At 37.9% G+C, this 20,234-nt stretch overlaps 1 pseudogene; it reads right to left on the reverse strand.

Moving 5' to 3' along the window:
• Nucleotides 1–6,143: 6,143 nt before the first annotated feature.
• On the reverse strand, nucleotides 6,144–7,301 carry LOC113612181 (WW domain-binding protein 4 pseudogene; annotated as a pseudogene).
• Nucleotides 7,302–20,234: the final 12,933 nt, after the last annotated feature.

Here is a 20,234-nt window from a genome sequence, read left to right on the forward strand (position 1 = left end):
AACATTACTCTCATTCTAATTCCTTCTTTTTCTTTTTGCGGTACGCGGGCCTCTCACTATTGTGGCCTCTCCCGTTGCGGAGCACAGGCTCCAGACATGCAGGCTCAGTGGCCATGGCTCATGGGCCTAGCCGCTCTGTGGCATGTGGGATCTTCCCGGACCAGGGCACGAACCCGTGTCCCCTGCATTGGCAGGCAGACTCTCAACCAATGCGCCACCAGGGAAGCCCCTCTAATTCCTTCTTAATGGGGCTTTGTGTTTTGTCTTTTTCGGTCAAATTTGCTCTTCCCACAGATACTAGACATATCTTTCAAATGTAAATCTGTTAGTATTATTCCCTTCCTTAAAATTCTCTGGTAGTTTCCCTTCACCTACACTAGCAGTTTTCAAACTGTTGTTGCATGCAGGTGCTTTAGGGAGTCTGCAATTGCTCAATGACAATTTTAGTTTAAAATGGTTTTAATGTTCTATACCTTTTAAAAGATCAAAGTGTTGTAATAAAATTTATTTTTAACCCCTTGAAGTTGGTGTAGGATTAAGGGTCAGGCTACTACATAGCTGTTGATGATGCCTGCATATTAAGGGACACTAAAACTTCCCTAGTTAGAATAGGAGCTCTGTGATGCCAGTACACTTGGATTTCTATGAGAGACCCTTTCCATCATCAGCAAAATGTAAATGTGTTCTTCTTCCTCCAAAGTATTTAGTGCTCTAATACAAAACAAGGTAAATCAATAACAACAACAAAACCCTACAGTTTTCACTGTTACTGACTTATCTTAAATATTTTACAACTGCAAGGCTCAGTTCATGACCCAATCAAGTCCTGCTGCAAATTGTCATAACTGATCAAATATTCTGAATTATCAGTTCTTTTTTGTGGATAGGGAGCATTCTTTAATTTTTAGAGATAGCTGAGGTCTATAGGTTTCTAATCCTCGAACTGTGCCCCACCATAGAAAGTCTTATCAATAAAATGAAAGTGAGTCTTGGACTGCCACATGTAAAACCATCTGTTAGCAAGAAATTACAAAAAGTGGTACTATCACTTCTGAAGACTTGAAGTCTCTGCTCTGTATCCTTACACTTTACATAAAACATTCACTCAAGACAGATGTGACAGCATTATAGCAGCAAAATTCAGCTAAACTTTAGATTAGGGAGAGGAACTATTTCTCTGATTAATTTGCTACAGACACTTCTACTTCTGAATCCTAAGTCCAGGGCTCTGATCCATAATGTGTAGGACACTGGGATCAATGGATTCTTGAAAGGGTGGAATCTTAAAAATTTCTAGTTAACGACATATCTTGGAAAATGTTAAGATCCGGTATGCTAATTAACACATCCTCATAGTGGATAAAGACAGTAGCGATATTTGGATTGTGAATTTCTGAATAATAGGCTTCTATACCATAACTAAAACTGGAGTTGTTAACTAGCCACCTCTGAGATACAGAGTAAAACTCAACCTGAACACCAGCCCCCTAAAATAAATAAGTGGGATCCAAAAAATCCATTTGTGTAATATGGAGGTGATCTTGGGGTATGGGACCTAAGGATTATGTGGGATGCTGCCTGATCCTCCAAATAGAAAGGAATATTGTCCAATATCAGAACAAGGGCTGGACAAAGGATGGGAGGCAATCACTGGTCAATTCATACTTAAATGGGAGTTTTCATGGGATATTTTATTTTATATATCAAACTGTGTTGAAGTATTACAAGATAAATTACAACCACATAAGGCAACCTTACTACCAATCAAATGAAATTCCTGCCAAGACTCCCCTGAAGTTGACTGTCCCAGTAACCATGAGCTCTAACCTAAGTAATCTGTTGCCCACTAGTCCTCATTTTGATATTTATTTATTTGGGAAAGATAATATTTATTTTTATGGGAACAAGTGATTTATTACCTCTAAAATTTAAAAATCTTTAATATATTTTAGGAAAATGTTTGAATTGGAAAATTACAAAAGAATATCAAAGAGAAAATAAGAATAATAGGATAGTAGGAGATGTGTTTTCACATAAATGGCAGAAAAACCTTAATTATATTTCAAAGAAAACTTTGAGAATTATTAGTCCCTGTTCTTCATGAATATGAGCAACCAGTGTTATCTAGTAGGGAGTGATGAACAACCTGAAAAATAATTCCAGACGTTATTTTCGATGTACACAGATTCTTTATTTTTCATCAAATGTAGTTGGTATCAACTTTAGTCCATAGATCCTCAGGAGAAATGTAGCTTATAGGCTACAAACAGAGACTCAGGAGGCAGGCTGTCTGGATTTGAAACCTGGTTCTGCTCTTTATTTACTGTATGATTCCGTTATTTAATCTCACTTTTTCTCGATCCCTCATGCATAAAGTAGGGGTAATACTAGTACAGTCAACCCTTGAATAATGCAGGTTTGAAGTGCAGAGATGCACTTACATGCGGATATTTTTCAATGGTAAGTACTATGTGTGTAGTACTGTATGTACTGTATGTACTGCATACACTTGGTTAATTCGTGTATGTGGAGGAACCTCTGTTACAGAGGGCTGACTATAAATTATGCTTGGATTAAACCCCTCCTTGTTCAAGGTCAACTGTAACTATTCTTTGGATTGATATGAAGATACAATGACTTGAATGTGTAAAGTGATATGACTATTGCCTGGCCCACAGTAAATGTTTGAAATTAAGATTTTTTATTCAACATCTGAACTCTATTCTGTGCTTTGATTACTTATCCACCAAATTGCCCTCTCTAGAAAGATTCAAGGGTCTTATAGAGTATACTGAAGTTTCGAGGACCAAGTCCTTCTGAAACTCAGTCCCTCTTGGTAATAGCTGGTATGTAGTCAGAGTAACAGTGTCCCAGGAAGTTAGCTGTTTCTCTTCCTTTGCACCAACCTCAGGCATTTTTCCATTGTGGCCAGAGAAAAGGTCACCTAAATGCCAAACTTCTCAGGTTACCAATCAACTACGTCTCTCTGATGTCCAGTGAATTCCCTAGGATATTGTGGAAAGAAAACGTTGAGACCCTGCTATTCATAGAATACGTAATATTCCCATTCCCTTCTGAGTTTCAAGGGAAATCCTCTGGGATCTCTTTCCTCCATGATTGACTGACATCTACCTTCTGAACCCTGGGCACAGTCTCATTCCCTGTCGGCCACCATTGCTTACCCTCCTACTACAGAAGCTCAGGGGAAACAGCCTCCTCCTCTCCATCCTCTGAGAGCCAGGAATGGGCTCAGGACCTGAGCTCAGCTAAAAACACATTCATGCCTGGGGTGGGTTGGGAATCACCCACAACAGCTGCTGCCATGTCCTGCAGTGGGGAGAGGGGTGTCCTGCAGTGAATGAATGCATCCTGGGCAGAATGTTCCTGCTGAAGGTGGAGTTGCCCTTTTTCCTTATTTTGGAACTTGAAGGTTTGTCTTTGTTTCTGTGCATTTTCTAGGCTGGGTTTTCCACCCTCTTGTCAATTCTGGGAACCCCCGTACCTTCCAGTAATTTCTTCCTTTTGCTTAAGTACCTAGATTTGGATTTTCTTACTTGCTAATAAAAAATTTCGGATACAAAGAAACACATCATTTCCTGAATGAAAACTAACTTCCTAATGCCCCCACCACTGCCATTAATAAATGTTAAGCAAGTATTTAAAGGTTATTGTTGAAAGGCTACCAAATCCTTGGCCTGTCCTGGGGGCTAACCTGAATGACTGACCCCTGGTCAGCTTATTACCTGTGCTTCAGGTTTGCTAGTGTTCAGGCTGTCTCTTTTTCCATTCAGATCCCAGAATAATGCTTCTTTTGCCACTTCTGTCTAATAAAAGTTGTTGAATGACTATTTGCAGACTTTTCTCTCTATGATTTAAGACTTTTTTTGGCTAATATACAACTAAAATTAAATTTAGAAATAAATTATATGCTAAGGGTGAGACTTTGGGGGTTTATTGGATTGGCCTCATTGCACTTAATGCCTGACTATAAACTGATGTCACCAACTGTAGCTTGTATAATTATGCTAATAAGATGCTGTGTTTTCATCTTTTTATATATTAGATCTCCAGGTAGATATTATTTGAATAAAGGGTTATTCTACTTCAAAAGATTGAAAAGCAATGCCCTGCAGAATATGCTTCAAATTATTTACCATAGGCTTATAAGGCCCTCTATGATCTGGGCCCAACGCACCTCTTTGTCTTCATTTCTGTCTATGTAATGACTCATTTTGTAAACATTCTGACAACCGCTAAGCTTGTAGGCCTACTTCTTCCCTCCTACACAATGCATTGTTTTTGCCTCCTGTTTTCTAATCTGCCTGCAAAGCTTTCTCCTTTCCTGTGAGTTGGTTAAATCCTACTAGCCCTTAAGACTAACCCTTAGCAATAGTGCCCTCCCCACACACATCCCTTTGGCTGGGTTAGGATCCCTTAAAAGGTGGCTTCCTTATACCACATGGAAAGAGAGCTTCCTCACAGTGTGTCCTCATTGGCTGTGCTTTGCATTGGTTTTCCTGTCTGCCTTAGTGGAAGGAGAGCTCCCTGAAGGTAGAGAAACACAAAGCTTGGCCCGTAACAGAGATTCTGTGATGTTTTGCTTTATAATAAGAAATGTATACGTATTTGGTCTTCATTCCATTTCTGGCACAAAGCAGCTAAACTTTCCTAAGTGACAGGAGTACTAGGAGCATCTTTTGTGGGCATATTTGGTCTTTGGCCCCAGTTCCTGACACAGGGCTCCTAAACCTCTTGTAATTTCCTGGGTGATAGAATTACTTCTAACGAGGTGACTCTGGGTGGGCTCCTTGATGGTCCTGGATGAGGGCTGGTCACCAGAAAGACCAAGCCCTGATTAGAAGCTTGGACTTTTCAGCCTTGCCCCCCATTCTCTTGAGAAGGAAGAGAGGCTGGAAATGGAGTTGCTGATCGATCATGCCTATGTGCTGGAGCCACTGTGTTTCTTTTCCTTTGTAAACCTTGGTTTTTGTTTGTTTGCTGTTTTTGTTCATCTTGGTGCTGTTTTTGTGTGTGTGTGTATATGTGTATCTGGACGCTTGTAGCATTTCAGTTTTATCTTAGGAATTCAAAATTTCTAACAGGATCTCTGTGTGCGTGTGTGTGTGTGTGTGTGTGTGTGTGTGTGTGTGTGTGTGTTCCCAAAATGTTTTCCTCAGCTCTGGAATTTTGTCATATATAGTTTGCTTGATTATTCATTCCCATTCTTTTTTCTTTCTATATGCTGTTTAATGGTTGTTGGCTTGCCTAGATTGGACAAGCACATATTTTATCTATTCTCTCTATATTTTATCTTTTCACTTTCCCATAGTTTTAATACAGTTGATCTTCACAAATTTAGTTTCTAGAAATATACATTTCATTCTTGAATTACTATTGAGTTATGACATTTCTCAATCATACTTTTTACTTCCAAGAACTCTTCTTGCAGCTACATTGCCTTTCTATCTTTGTAACTTGCTCTTGTTTTTACCACTGCAGTTCTCTTGGATCTGAGAATACTAATTAGATACTTTTAAAATTCTCTTATTTTTTCAGTAGCTCTGTTTTCTTTGGTGGATTTTCTCTCATTTTAGAGAATGAAATTATCATTTCTGGCAGCTATTTTCCTCATGTGCCCAGGGTTGTATAACGATTGTTCATATTTTTTTAAAAAGTGAAAGGGTAGCTGCTAGTTTTGGTTGTTGATGTTGGTTCCTCCAGGGTTCCTGTGGCCCAGGGATGATTTCTCCTGCAGGTGGCCACAAATCTCCACTTCCTTAGTGCACTGTCTGTATTTGACTGAAGCCTGACATGGTGGTGATGGCAACAGCTCAGGGAAGAGGATTCAGCACCCAGCTATTCTGCATTCAAACGTTTTATGGAGTCCCTGGAGAACTGATTTCTTTTACCCCTAAAAGTTCAGTTAATTGACTATGCACTATTTACTGATTGACTTAATTCCCTAGCTATTTGGGGTTTTTTTCCACATAAAAAAAAGATTTATTTTAAATTCACATAAAATACATTTAGAATAAGTCTAAACTTTTAGCATTTAAGTACTGTAAAACAAACACAGAGGAGCTTTTAGGATGTATAGTCTCCATTCTGTCCAAAAAGCTGGTACAAAAAGCTTTTTTTTACAGTTATTGATCATCACCTCATTGCCTTAAATTTCTAGATTTTCCATTTTGAATTCTTCTCTTTTTGAAGACTGGAGCCACTCCATCTGCCACAACTCCAAGAAAAGTGTCTGTTTTTTCTTTAAAAACCACTTTGGGTTCCCCACCAGCATCAGCCTCTGAAGTTGATACATATTCATTTTCAGTGCTTGGAGGTTCCAAATCTACCTCCTCATGGAGGACTCAACTTATTGAATTTCTTGCCTTTCTCCATATGGGTTTGATTTTTCATGAGCTTTGGGTTTTTCTTCATTTGGACCTGATGAATTCTTACCTTGGGTATTTTTTTTCTTTCTGTGTTTCTGCTTCAGTTCCTTTATCACTATTTTTATTTTTTTCTTAAACTTTATTTTTAGCTTTTGTGTTTCTGTAGAGACTTCTCCTTTTTTCCCCCTTTGTCTGCTTCCTGTTCCCCATCAGAATCACTATGTGAATCTGATGATTTGGACTCTTCTAGGGTGCCAAGTGACTTCTCATTGACTTTACTAGAAAGCAGATCGGCAGAGTGTGGAATGAAATCATCAGGTTTCTCCCATCCGGATTGCCCTGTTTCTGTATTATAATAATAGGTATAACCATCTTTGCTTAAACCTTTTACCCAAACAGTCTTCACTTTCGTCTTTTTTAAGTTTCCTTGAAATCCTTCAGGTTTCTCCCACTGAGATGCTCCTGTGATAAGATCATAATAGTAATGGTAACCCTCAGAGGTTATGCCTTCTACCCATCTGCCCCTTGCAGGGCCCCTTTTCTTGCTGCTGATTTGATGCAGAGGTGGGTGGGATAGTGCTGGTTACTGGTGATATGCTTGGCTCTGAAATTTCTGACTCTAAGCCAAGCCTTTTCACATGCTCTCGGTATGCTTTCAGGGCAGCTGCCTCCATTGCAGCAAACTCCTTTGATGCCTTTTCTTCATCCTTTGCCTTATCCAGGCTTTTCTGTTTAATCTCACTGATCCTCTTTGCCACATTTTCCTTATGATTCTTTCCTCTTGCATGAAATTCAATGCTAGGCCTATTGTCCACTCTCCAGCACTTGTAGTAATCACAGAATTTCTTTGGTTGTGACTTCCAGTAGTTTTCCATGACTGGACCAGCCGCTCCGCGGGTCGCCCTCAGGCCCAGCTGAGGCATGCGTCGTTCCCCACTCGGGGCAAGTTGACGCCCAGCTCACCCAGAGCTCAGACACCTCCCTTCTTCCCTGGGTAGCTATTTGTAATGAAAAGGTAACTATGTACTGAATTCATATAAATAGAAATTATAAATAGAAATTCTAATAAATAAGAAAACTGTTGTATCTCTTCAGAATCATGATCCGTTGAAGTTTTAGTAGTATCTTTGCATAAGTAACCTATTCTTTTAATCATTGAAATTTCAAGTCCCTTCTGCTTACATCTTTTTAAGTATCTTAGCTATTCAGCAATTTACAATTTCATTGAATTTGCAGTCTAACAATAGGATATCAAATTAATCTCCACTGACATTTATTTGAAATTCCTTAAAACTACTTAATTGAAGAATTAGAAAATTTTCTTTCTACCCGTTCAGGTACATATTTCTATGTCTCTTCAATCAAGACTCACATGTGATGCACATTTCTTTTTAAAATATCCCTAGGAATTTTATATTTTGTATTTATTTTTAAAGTGATGTTTTTCCCATTATACATTGTAACTGGTTAAACATTTCCTGTTTCATATAATCATTTGCAGGTGTTCATCATACACAGTTTTTCCTTAATTCTGTTAGACTTTCAGGTAACTTTATTGTATTTTCTCAATTAAATAAGATGTATTTCAAACACAAAATAACATAATAAAGATTTGTACCCATCTCTTAAAATGATATTTAGTTATATTTATTTTGGGTATATAAAAAGTTATATAAACATAACTAAAAAAAGTTAAAACCCCATCCATAGACACCCTCACAGAAGCACTCAGAATAATGTTTGATTAAACGTCTGAGTATCCCATGGCCCAGTCAAGTCGAGCTATATATTAACCAACACATGGAATCTATTTTTCCTGCTTTATGTTTATCATCATATCTCATATAGACATCCACTTAACATCCTCCAGTAGTATGTCATGATTACTATTTGCTAATTGGAAAAAAATTATAAAATATTACTTCAGAAGAAAATATTAAAGACAAAGTATAAACTTCTACTTCTTGGGTTCTTTTTATGTGGCATTTGCACTTAATTTTAGTGGTAGAAAACCTTGTCAGGGACATTCTGGTCCATAATTTAGAGCCTATCAAAAGATATATTTCCTGTGAATAAGCCTCAGCTCACAAGGAAAACTGGATGCATTTGGATTCCAACACAGAAAGTGGATGCAGGCAGGTTTGGATTTGACTCCTGACTCAACGTCCACTTTAGCCAATCATCCTTGGGCCTCAGAGAGACTCAATACATGTTTTTTTTTTGATGGATAAATGAATCTATATAATTTAGCTTTCTATTTTCAATTACGTTGAAAGTGTTGCATAGATTAAATAAACTTAAATGTGAATATACAGAGACCCTGGCAGACAGTAATGGCTCAATAAATGGTAATAATAATTGTTGTTAGGGTGGTGGTAGCCTTTACTACTCTGAAGCTAACTTTGGCCATTCAACCTTAAGTAGTAGACTAGAATATCTGTGCTAGCATGAATGCCTGGGGATACTGAAAGCCTTATTCAAGTGAATTAAAAAAGTACACCTGTAATGTATTCCAATCAAGAGGTGTCATATATTTGAGCACTTAAGAATTTTTTGTGATAATGGTAAAAATACAAGATAATTGATAGTCTGAAACATTTTCACAACTTGCATACATGCTTTAAAATGAAATAGGGCTGTTTTGGCCCTACGTGTATATATATATTTTTTATGAGTTTAAAATTTTGTGCTTAAAAGTAATTTAGTTAATATAGCAGTTAGCAGAAAGTATAGTAATAAAAAGAAGAAACTTATTATGGTAGAAAAAATGTATCTAAAATGAGACGATCAGATTGATTGCATTTTCTTAGAAGTAAGACTGGCTTATTTCTTCTGACACTGCTCCAAACCATTATGAGTTCAAATTCTGCTGGGGCAGTATTTGTCGGATATTTGTCAGAGTGCAAACTGAGAGACTGAAATGGAGAGTAGCCAGACCATACATAAAAATAGAATGCTAATCCACAATCTGCATCAGCCAGTCCAGGATTAAGCCAAACCACCTCTGCAGCAGTCAACCCCAAATAGAAGTTATCAATAAGTGCCAGCTTCCCAAAGTTTTGCTTCCACTTCTGATTCACAGCCAACCAGAGAGAGCCACATATGCTCCCCTAACCAATCGCTTAGAATGCCCCCTTCTAAATTAGCCCACCTCCAGCGTCTGCGTTGCCCACAACCTCCAATCACGGCAAACCTGAAACCTTCCATTTCTTTCCACTGTAAAGTTTTCTCACTGCTCGACCTGCCTTTTCAGTCTCTGCCAAGCACAAGCGGTGGTGACTGACTCTCTTGCTGTATAGCAAGCTCCGAATAAAGCTTGTATTCATTTGGGTGGGCTTCATTTATTCCCACAGGACAGAAGAAGAAACTTAACTTCCTATAAAGGACTATCTAAAATCATTTCATGTAAAGAATTCATATAATCATTCAATATAAAGGACTTCAAACAGTGAATAATATTAAAGATTTCCATGTGTCATGTTAATTAGTTACTACTATGTGATTTTGTTTACCTTAGTTTTATGATGCCCTCGTTATTTTATTGCTCTTGGTTCAACCACGTTATCTTAACTTTGTAATAGCTGGAGTGGCAAGTTTATTAGCTACTAAATTCTCAACCATTGTTAGCAGTTTAAAGTGTTATAATAATAATCTCAAAGATAGCTTATTACTGTAAGGCATGGATTGCGATCATTTTACCTGGAGCAGTTAATGTTTAATGGATACTTTCAACAGCTGGCCGTGTTTAGTTTTTAGAAAGCTTTTGAAGAAAGAATGGACTTAAAAGTATATGACTGCCTAGATATTAAAGACCTTCTTAGGCTGTATGCGGGAAGCATATTTAAAATTACTCCTCAACTAATAACATGACTGGTTAACTCACATGTAAACATTTATAATAACATTGAAATTGTTGTTGTGCTTGAGTATAACACTGGATCAATTTTAAATTGAATGGAAGTTCTAAACAAAGGCAATGAAAATACGAAATCCATGATGGGTATTCCTATGGATTGAATTGTGTCTCCCCCCCCTCCCCGCAAATTCATATGTTGAGGCCCTAACCACCAGTGTGATGGCATTTAGAGGTGAGACTTTGGGGAGGTAATTATGTTTAGATGAGGACATGAGGATGGAGCAACCATGATGAGATTTGTATTCTTATAAGAAGGTAAAGAGACCAGAGCTCTCTTCATACAGTGAGACCGGCAAGGAAGAGAGCCTGCTCTGGGGAACAGAATTGGCTGACATGTTGACCTTGAACTTCCCAGCTTCCAGAACTGTGAGAAATAAATTCCTGGCTTCTCAGTCTGTGTTTTTTTATTATGGCAGCTTGGGCTGACTAATAGATATTTCAAAAATTTACCAAATTATTCAGATATTTCAAATGTTCTGATTTTGACATTCTAATGAATGTTTCAGTTTTCATCCAATAATCTAGTTTATTGAATTTTTTATGAATGCCCCTTTTTTTTTTTGCCTTAAGAGCAAACTCCTGCTAAAATTATTCAATTTGATTGGGCTGATTAAATTTAGATATTAAGGGCTTCCCTGGTGGCACAGTGGTTGAGAGTCCGCCTGCCGATGCAGGGGATACGGGTTCGTGCCCCGGTCCGGGAAGATCCCGCATGCCGCAGAGCGGCTAGGCCCGTGAGCCATGGCCGCTGAGCCTGAGCGTCCGGAGCCTGTGCTCCGCAGCGGGAGAGGCCACAATAGTGAGAGGCCCGCGTACCAGAAAAAAAAAAAAAAAAAAAAAAAAAAAATTTAGATATTAAGATTACTGAAAACCATGAATCTTAAAAGATATTATTTGAATTAGATTCAATATAAAGTGTTAACAATCATGATTAGATAATGAGAAATTTCAGCAGAGTAATTGTTTTCTTTAATAATTAAGGCGTTTAAGGCAATACTGTTTTTTCATTTATATTTTTGCTTGACTGTATAGGTTTGGGTATGATGTGTTTTTCTTTCTGTACCTTTGTAAATGGTGTACATTTTCTCTTTTGTTCCAAAAGTTATCGTGCACTGTTGTTGCTTAATTTCTAAGTAGGTAAGATTATGTTGGTATGGTTTATGTTATTTCCGATTTCATGCATTTTGTGATGAAAACGTAATATATGATTCTTTCTCTGGAATATACATCATATGTGTGTGTATTCAACATTATTTATCCAATTGCTTTCCTCCTTTTTTATTTATACTAATAAATCTGTTTCTCTATAGTTTTTCTCTTTATCTTAAAAAATGTTTTTAAAGCATTGAACAAGTTGTATTCATTTTTCCTGTAGCTCTTATTTCTTTAATAGTCATGACCTCTATCTTGCCTGTCATAATTACACTCATGTTTCCCTGCTATACTTGGGGACAAGTCCTCAGCTATTCCCTCACAAGGACTGTGTCCCCTGCTCTCCAGCACCATTCTCCACAAGCTGAGCTCCTAAGAACATATTTACTGTCCTTTTCCACCACAATCTGAGACTTTTTCTTTTCTTTTCTTTCTTTTTTTTTTTTTTTTTTGGCTGCACCACCACATGGCTTGCGGGATATTAGTTCCCCTACCAGGGATCGAACCCATGCCCCCTGCTGTGGAAGCACGGAGTCCTAACCACTGGACCGCCAGGGAATTCTCTCTTTCTTTTGTCTCTCCTTCACTACACCTTATCTCAGAGTTTTAATTACGACAGTTTAATACTTTTAATCTCAGATTCTTTGTATATTTTTCCTCTCAATGACAAGAATTACTCTTCAATTTTGATAATTTACATCCATTTGATTTCAAGGATTTCTCCTCAATCCTGAGCATCCTTATGATCATTTTTTTTTTTTTTCCCTGTACGCGGGCCTCTCACTGCTGTGGCCTCTCCCGTTGCGAAGCACAGGCTCCGGACGCGTAGGCCCAGCAGCCATGGCTCACGGGCCCAGCCGCTCTGCGGCATGTGGGATATCTCTGGACTGGTGCACGAACCCATGTCCCCTGCATCGGCAGGCGGACTCTCAACCACTGCGCCACCAGGGAAGCCCCTTATGATCATTTTATTGCATTCCTACACAGTGTCTCTTTAATTTCGATCATATATATATGAAATAAGAGATTCATCCCACCCTACCCCCATTATTCTTCTTCTCTTTACCTTCCAGCCTCTTGAGGTTTTTCCCAGATACAATGTCATTGGTTAGATGCAGAACAGGACAGTGTATTTCCTGAAGTCTAGCATATCCACATATATCTTTCTTTCTTTCCACCCACTTCCTCTCATCAGAGGTTAGTATCTCTGCTAGGAATGGAATGACCAAGCTACAATTCTTACTTCTCAATATTCTGTAGGTGGTTTATACTGTCCTGTTGCCAATGTGGCAGATTACTTGCCTGTGGCTGGTCTGATCCTTTTTCCTTTTTTTCCTTTTTTAATTAATTTGTTTCTTCTCTGGAAGCTTGTGAGGGTCTTCACCTTTTAAGTTCTGGAATTTCTCCAAGCTTTTTTCAAAATCATTAACTGTGCCTGGGTTGCTTAGTGAATAATTTTCACCTGCAGGATCAGCTTTTTTCAGCTCAAGTCAGCATGTTTTAGTTCCTGTCCTCTATCTGTTTCTGTCCTTCCCTCCAGAACTTCTACAATTGACATTTCCTCAGCTCTCTCCTCCAGCCCTCTAGTTTCCAGTATGGTTTTCTGTCTTTATATTTTTGGCTCTGTGCTTTAAGATATTTGTTACACTGTATCATCTAGACCACCAATCCTGATCTCACCTGTAACTGTCCTATTTTTCAACATCTACTGAATATCTTTAGTTTTACATTTCTGTAAAGTCTTTTTGAACCATGCTTGAAACTCCCTAAATGCTCGCTGTTATTCACGGCCTGGTCTGTCTCTTGTTTGATTGATTGATTGATTGATTTGGGGACTTAATCTAAGGTTACTTTTTTTCTCTCTCTCTTAGCTTGCTCATTTGTTGCAGATGTATTACTGAAACCACAATACTTCTAAGATGGGACTTGAACCCAGCCAAAACTTAGATTGGGACTCGAACCCATGGGCTGGGACTCAAATCCACCCACACCTCAGATTAAGACTTGAACCCATGATCCCTGACTTAGGAGGGAACCCAAATCCACTGTATTTTAATTGAAACCGCTCACCTGGTGTCAGGATTTACTGAAGCTCAGGTTCTGTTGTCTCAGAAAGAATTCAGCATGAGGCAAAGTGATAGGCAAAGAGTGAGTTTATTAGCATAGGACACTTGTGAGAGAAACAAGCGGGCAGGCAAGGGAGCATCGCCCTGAGAACAACGAGGGCTACATTTTTATAATCCAAGGGAAAGTGGGGAGGGGAGAAGACCATCTTCTTCCTCTTTCTTCAGTAGATGGCAAGGCTTACATCATTAGTTCCTCCTTTGACCTTATACGGTTTAACCGGGACTGTCATGGTGCTATTTAAATCATAAGTATATTTAGTAGAAGGGTGGTACCACATATTAAAATATGGTAATTCATCCCAGGTTTTGGTATAATGTCCCCTTTCACCTAGTTTCTTTCCCCTTTCACATATATTTTTGTCTTGGCTACATGCAGAAATGCCACTCTTCAAGGACCATTGACTCCCTGACTTCATGTAACAATATTCAGACCTCATATCTGTTGTCTTGTGTTTTAACTATCAGGATTTGTGGCTTGAGTGTGCCTGGTGCTTGGATGGACCTGATCTTCCTTCAAGGTAGTGTAGCTTGTTGCTAGGTTACTGGATTCTTTTCTTGAGTGGTCATTAGCTTCAACAGTCTCCCAAACTCCCGTACAATTCCCTCTCTGCCTTTAATCTCCTAGTGGGATTTCTAAACCATTTAATTATCCTACTCTATCCCTATCAGTACCATGGTTCTTTCCTTGTTTGTTGCCCTTCTGATCTTCTGGGGAACCTCCAGAGGAAATAGCCACATTTGTGGAAGAATTAACGGGATTCTATGGGCCAGTAGTTGATTAGCAGCAGGTTATCATTCCCCATTACAGCACAGAAGGTCCACATTTTCTTCTTTCATCTCTTCTTCCTCTCTTATCTGTAGAAGGGATTGAGACAACCATTTGGCTTCTCAGTTCTTTAGGATTGAGAAGACCAATCTCATACTGGCAGATGGAGTGCACAGAGCTACTTTCACTAGGATATACTATATTAAGAGTCTCTTTTTGGGTATCCCCAATACTGGTTTCCCGGTTCTTACATGGCGCAAATATGAGACAGTCGTGCACCAGTTATTGGTCAAGTACCTCTCATATATTCCAGGTACCAGAAGATACTTGACTCCAAAGAAGTAGATTGATAAGTTGGATCTAACTTGAATCAAATGCTCCAGTGTTTTGGTGGTATATACACTTTTATTTATGTGTCTTTCATTATATGAATGGCCTCTATTTATTGGTTTCCAGAGGAATCTTATTCATCCTCAGAGAACCAGTTCCTTTTTCTCCTTCCATGAAGCCTTTGCCTATCCACAGTGGTTTCTCCTCTGAATATCTCTTGTATTCACCCCCATTCCTTTAATTTTACAGTTTGAAGACTTAATTTAGTTTCCTGCTTTAACAGTGCTTGCCACGTAGCAGTAAGTTAATACATATTCACCTAACAAACGAGTCTATGCTAACGTAAGTATGTTTAATGCACGATCAAATATGGAAAATTAATACGTATCACAACATCTGGCACCGTACGATACTCTTCATAAGTAAAAAAGAGTATCTGTAGATTATTTTGTAAGAAGCAGTTAGTGACTAATCACTGGGAGTCTTTTCTTTTAGTGCTACTTCTCCTATCAATTTATTTCTATAATTTTACTAAAATACCATTGGCAAAATGTATAGCCAAAAGGTGTTGAAACCATCTAAGATCAAATACTGTGTCTTACTCCTCTGTTTTATGGCCAGACCCTACTCAGGGTAGGTTTCTGATTGACAAATGTTACTGTGCGTAAGAATAACCCAGAGGCCCTGTTAAATGAAGGTTCATTTCCCCCGCTTCTTGAAAGTCTAATTCAGTAGATGTGAGGTGGATCTCAAATACCTGCATCTTTAAAAAGCACCCTAAGAGGGGCTTCCCTGGTGGTGCTATGGTTGAGAGTCCGCGTGCCGATGCAGGGGACGTGGATTCGTGTCCCGGTTCGGGAGGATCCCACACGCCGCGGAGCGGCTGGGCCCGTGAGCCATGGCCGCTGAGCCTGCACGTCCGGAGCCTGTGCTCCGCAACGGGAGAGGCCACAGCAGTGAGAGGCCCGCGTACCGCAAAAAAAAAAAAAAAAAAAAGCATCCTAGGTGATTCTGAATTAGGTAGGTCACCCCAAACCAACACTTGGAGACACACTGGTTAAATGCCTCAATGAATATTGGCTGAAATGAATTAATTCATCTAAGGAGTTTCATCATTTCATAATGCATTATTCTTTAAGAGATGATCTAAAAATTTTTTCCCTTAAAAGTGATTTTTTAATATTTAATTTCTCTATTTATGAAAATATAACTGACTGAATGCCCAAGTGAAATATGTCAGGTGACTGATGTTGAGAAATTTTACGGAAAGCTGTAAAGGAAAAAGAGCAATATGAAATGTCCAGAACAGACAGATACAGAGTCAGAAAGTAGATTAGTGGTTTCCAGAGGCTGGGAGGAGGGAGGAATGGAGAGTGACTATTTATGAGTATGGAGTTTTGGGGAATGAAAATGTTCTAAAATTAGATAGTGATGGTGGAACGACTCTGTGAATATACTAAAAACCACTGAATTGTGCACTTTAAAAGGGTGAGTTTTATGGTATGTGAGTTATAATTCACATACTATTTGTATATTCTCAATAAAGCTATTATTACAAAAGAAAATGAGTAAGTCTAGTAAATTATATAAAGATTAAAAAATAAAATGGAAGAACAAATGAACAACCATGCGCTTACGTCTACCTCTTTTTAGTTGTAAAGCTGAGACCTTTGCAGAAGGCATTCTTATAAAGAACTCTTATGGGTCTGAAGGGAATTTTGTATTCCAATCTGATTGTGAAGGTTTCTTAACAAACTGTCAGTAGAGCTCAAATATTAAATGAGATTATGCACATTGTGATCAGAAGGAAGAATTGCATTTACCATGTAAATAAGCCAAAAGTGCATTGAGTACATGTGCGCGCGCGCGCGCGCACACACACACACACACACACACACACACGTGTCATGTGTTCTCGTGGTCCTGTAGAGAAATATGGAAACAGAAAAATTCCATCCAGTTTATCTGTGTAAAGATAAAAACTGAAGTCAGTTTCTTAAAACTTTACTATTTCCTTTTGGTTTATCTGATTTTTATCTAGTATTTTAAAAGGTAAGAATCTACCTTCCTTTCCTGGTTTGCCCTTAGCATTAACCAAAAGATTCAGAAACCCATAACTTTTCTTGTATCTTGACAATGAGTGGCAGAAAGAGCAGAAAGGAAGGATGTTTTCAAGCAAGGATTGAGCAAAGGTAACAATTTTCCTTTGTTATCAGGCATCTTCACTGACACGGAGAGTTTTCTTTCTTTCTTTCTTTTTTGTGAATTTGAGAGACAGCAACTGTAGAAAAAGGGCTAGACATTCTTTGAGATTTATCTTTTTTCAAAATTGGTAATAAATGTTCAAAAGATGCCACAAGCCAACCAAAATTATGAGTGACAGAGAGAGACATGCTAGATTTCTTTTTAAAGTTTGTTCAGCTTTTTTTCCTGTTGTAAAGATGGGACTGATGTCTTCTGATCTCTTTTTATGACTGAGCTGAAACAAGAAATATCAAGATTTATTAAATAACCAACATATTTGGGTGGGAAGAACAACATAGGTAATATTTATCTTATTCATTATTACAATTTTACTTTAAGGTCATATAGTTTTCAAGTGATCCCATCAGTATAGTAAATTGAATTTGTAGAGCCCACACAACCAGTTTAGTTAAATTAATCCCCAAATCTCAAACACTGACATTTTGATACTGTTTGAAATTTCCAGCTTAATTAAATAGACCTTCCAAAATAAGAGGATAATTCCCTTGCTTCATTTGATACTTTATACACACACACATATAGCTTATCACATAGTTTTCAAAATATTTAAAATAACACCCTCTAGTTTATATTTATTCCAAGGTTTCTATAACCTATCGCAGTTTCTGTTCCTATACAACAGAGCAAAAATTATTAACTTATTTCACTGTATGGTCATGAAGAACAGCTGGTAACCTTGACTGCCAAACACCCCACAGCTAGAAGCTGCTAAAGACAGCTTTGATGGTACAGGTTGTAACTTCCAACCCGACACATAATACACTCTCTCTGCTGAATAAATGCCTGTGTTCTTATTCATAATTATACTCAGTTCTGTTAGCGACATTTTTAATACCCACCTGGATTCACTGGAGATTTGATTTGATGTTCAATTCTTAAATTATCAGCAGTAACCTCAAACTAAAAAGTGCAGGCTGAGTAGAAAAGTCATAACCAAAACTAAATTTTACATCTGCCTTGTAGAGTGTCACCCCAGTCATCAGACTCTGGTAGTTCCTCTGGCACTACATCTTCTCTCTCATCCAAGGTAATTGCCCATCTGCTCCCACATCTTTTGATTCAAAATGACAGATATGGGATTTTGAAAAGCTATACACTGCTATAGTTTCTATATACAGTGCACTTATCTAGACAGAGTAAGATATACACTGTAGTCTGGTCTGGGAACCACTGTTTACTTTTAGATCCTGCACACAAAAAAGAAATGGGTGGAGTTTGCTTTTTTATCGTTTTCAGTCTGAGTGTGCTAAGAAAGACTCCCTTGACGCAAAGATAGTAGAGAGCTAGACTCAGACATTATGTGTTTCCGTTTTCACATTTGTTGATGGGCACATAAGAGGTACACAAAAGTGACAGACAATAGTCATTTGTGGAATGACAATTATTTTTATGTTTATAGTCTAATAGCAAACAGTGTCTCAGCAGATTTTGACATGGAGTATTATGGAGGCAGGAGTGATACTTAACACACTTCATAATCTTAAAATTAGGAAAAGTTTTGAGTAGACCACCTAGAAGAACACCAGCCTTTGATTCACTGGCTGCCTAAGAGATGGGTACAGTGGATTTAACACTTGGATACTTGCTATATTTAGTCATCTCTGAAATCTGCATATAATTGCTTTGGCATGTAAGCCCTGCTTTTTTGGTCAAAAGATATACTACTCTTTTGGGATAAATGTATATAATGGTTTAGCCATTTTACTAATTTCACCAGTAAGAAGATAATCCTAGAAAAATTATTTTGGTGATAGTATAACTAAAAAAAATAAAAGGTTCCAAAAAGGAAGATAAAGTAGTTTGAAGGAAAACAGCTCTGATGTTTTGTTGGGTAGAACAAGAATGTCAAGGAAACTACTTGATAATATTTGTGAATTGTTCTAACTCTAAGTTACACCTATATAACATATCAGAAAATTTTATTTATAATCTTTATTACCCTCACCTTTCTCAATTCTCCCCTCTACTAAGGAGGGTAAGCCCTGGAAACTTACTCAGACATACTTGCCAGCAGTATTCCACATAGATTTTATTAACAAGAGACATTTGGCATTTGAGAAGCTATTAATCTCCAGCTTCTACGTGGTGCCTGATTAGATTAATCAATCCTATTCTGGAATCCAAAGCATCACATAGAACGTGTGAAACGAGAGAGTAAGTAGGCTCCTCCTCCCGGATATTTACATCACACCAATAACGTATTTTCAGAAATTGTGAGCTTATGTTCTGAATAGGTAGATACACTTGTTTTCTGTAAGATCCTTGAAAATTCAAGTGAACGTAGTGGAGGAGGGAAGCTCTAGAATTGCCTAAGGTAGTCAGAATTTAACAAGTGCCTGAGGGAATCTGACTTTCTACCTTGAGCTTATACTATCCCAGGAAATGAAAATATAGCTGGAATCCTAATTAAAGATGACTCCTGACAGCTGTTCATAAGCAAGAGTTTATTTTAGTTTCTGATAACAGAAACTAAAAGTAAAGTGACAACATTTTTGTTTGAGACTGTCACTTAAAACTTTGCTACTAAAGCGGATCAGATATGCTACCCTCAAATATGCCACACTGGAATGTGGATTACTGTGAGCTGAAGGCAATTGAGAATTGACAGATTCAGAAAGAAGTCTTCTTGGGGCTTCCCTTGTCTTACTAAAAGCAGAAACTTCTGATAAATAAAGACTGCCATAAATCCCCTCTCCAGGGGAACTTTATGGCCATGGAGAAGACAGAGTCAGTACTGAGATGATTCTGCACAAACAAAATAAACAACCTTAAAAAAATAACCCTTGTCTTCCATTAACTTCCCCATATATTTACCTTCCCACAACTTATTGTCCCTAGAAGCCCAAGCCGCCTTTCTTTTATTTAGTCACTTCTTCAGAATATATCACTGTTTGTTAAAATGGTATGTAAGCTCTCATGTCTAACCATCTCTTTGAATTTTCACTTCTTTTCTGTGAAGTCCCCATACATTAAAAAAAAAATTAACATCAGTGAAATTTGTATGCCTTTTCTCCTGTTAATCTTTTGTCAATTTAATTGGTAGACTTCAGTCATTAAATCTAAAATGGCATAGGAAATGTTTTCTTTTCCTACATTACCTCCATAGAAAAAAAGTGACTAATAATATTTTCCCCTTTTGCAAGACAAAAAATTATAAGATGAGACAAAGTGACTGTCAGGCTTTTGATGGAGTTAGGAATAAAATTATTCATGAAATGTGGAAAGTAAGCTTATTTTCTAAGTCCCTAGTTAGTTGACTCAAGAATCTAATCTTGACCCTATAATCCTTATTC

Source organism: Aethalodelphis obliquidens, unplaced genomic scaffold, assembly GCF_003676395.1.
Source record: "Aethalodelphis obliquidens isolate GAN/ISIS:26980383/991018 unplaced genomic scaffold, ASM367639v1 scaffold73, whole genome shotgun sequence".
Taxonomy (NCBI): Eukaryota; Metazoa; Chordata; class Mammalia; order Artiodactyla; family Delphinidae; genus Aethalodelphis; species Aethalodelphis obliquidens.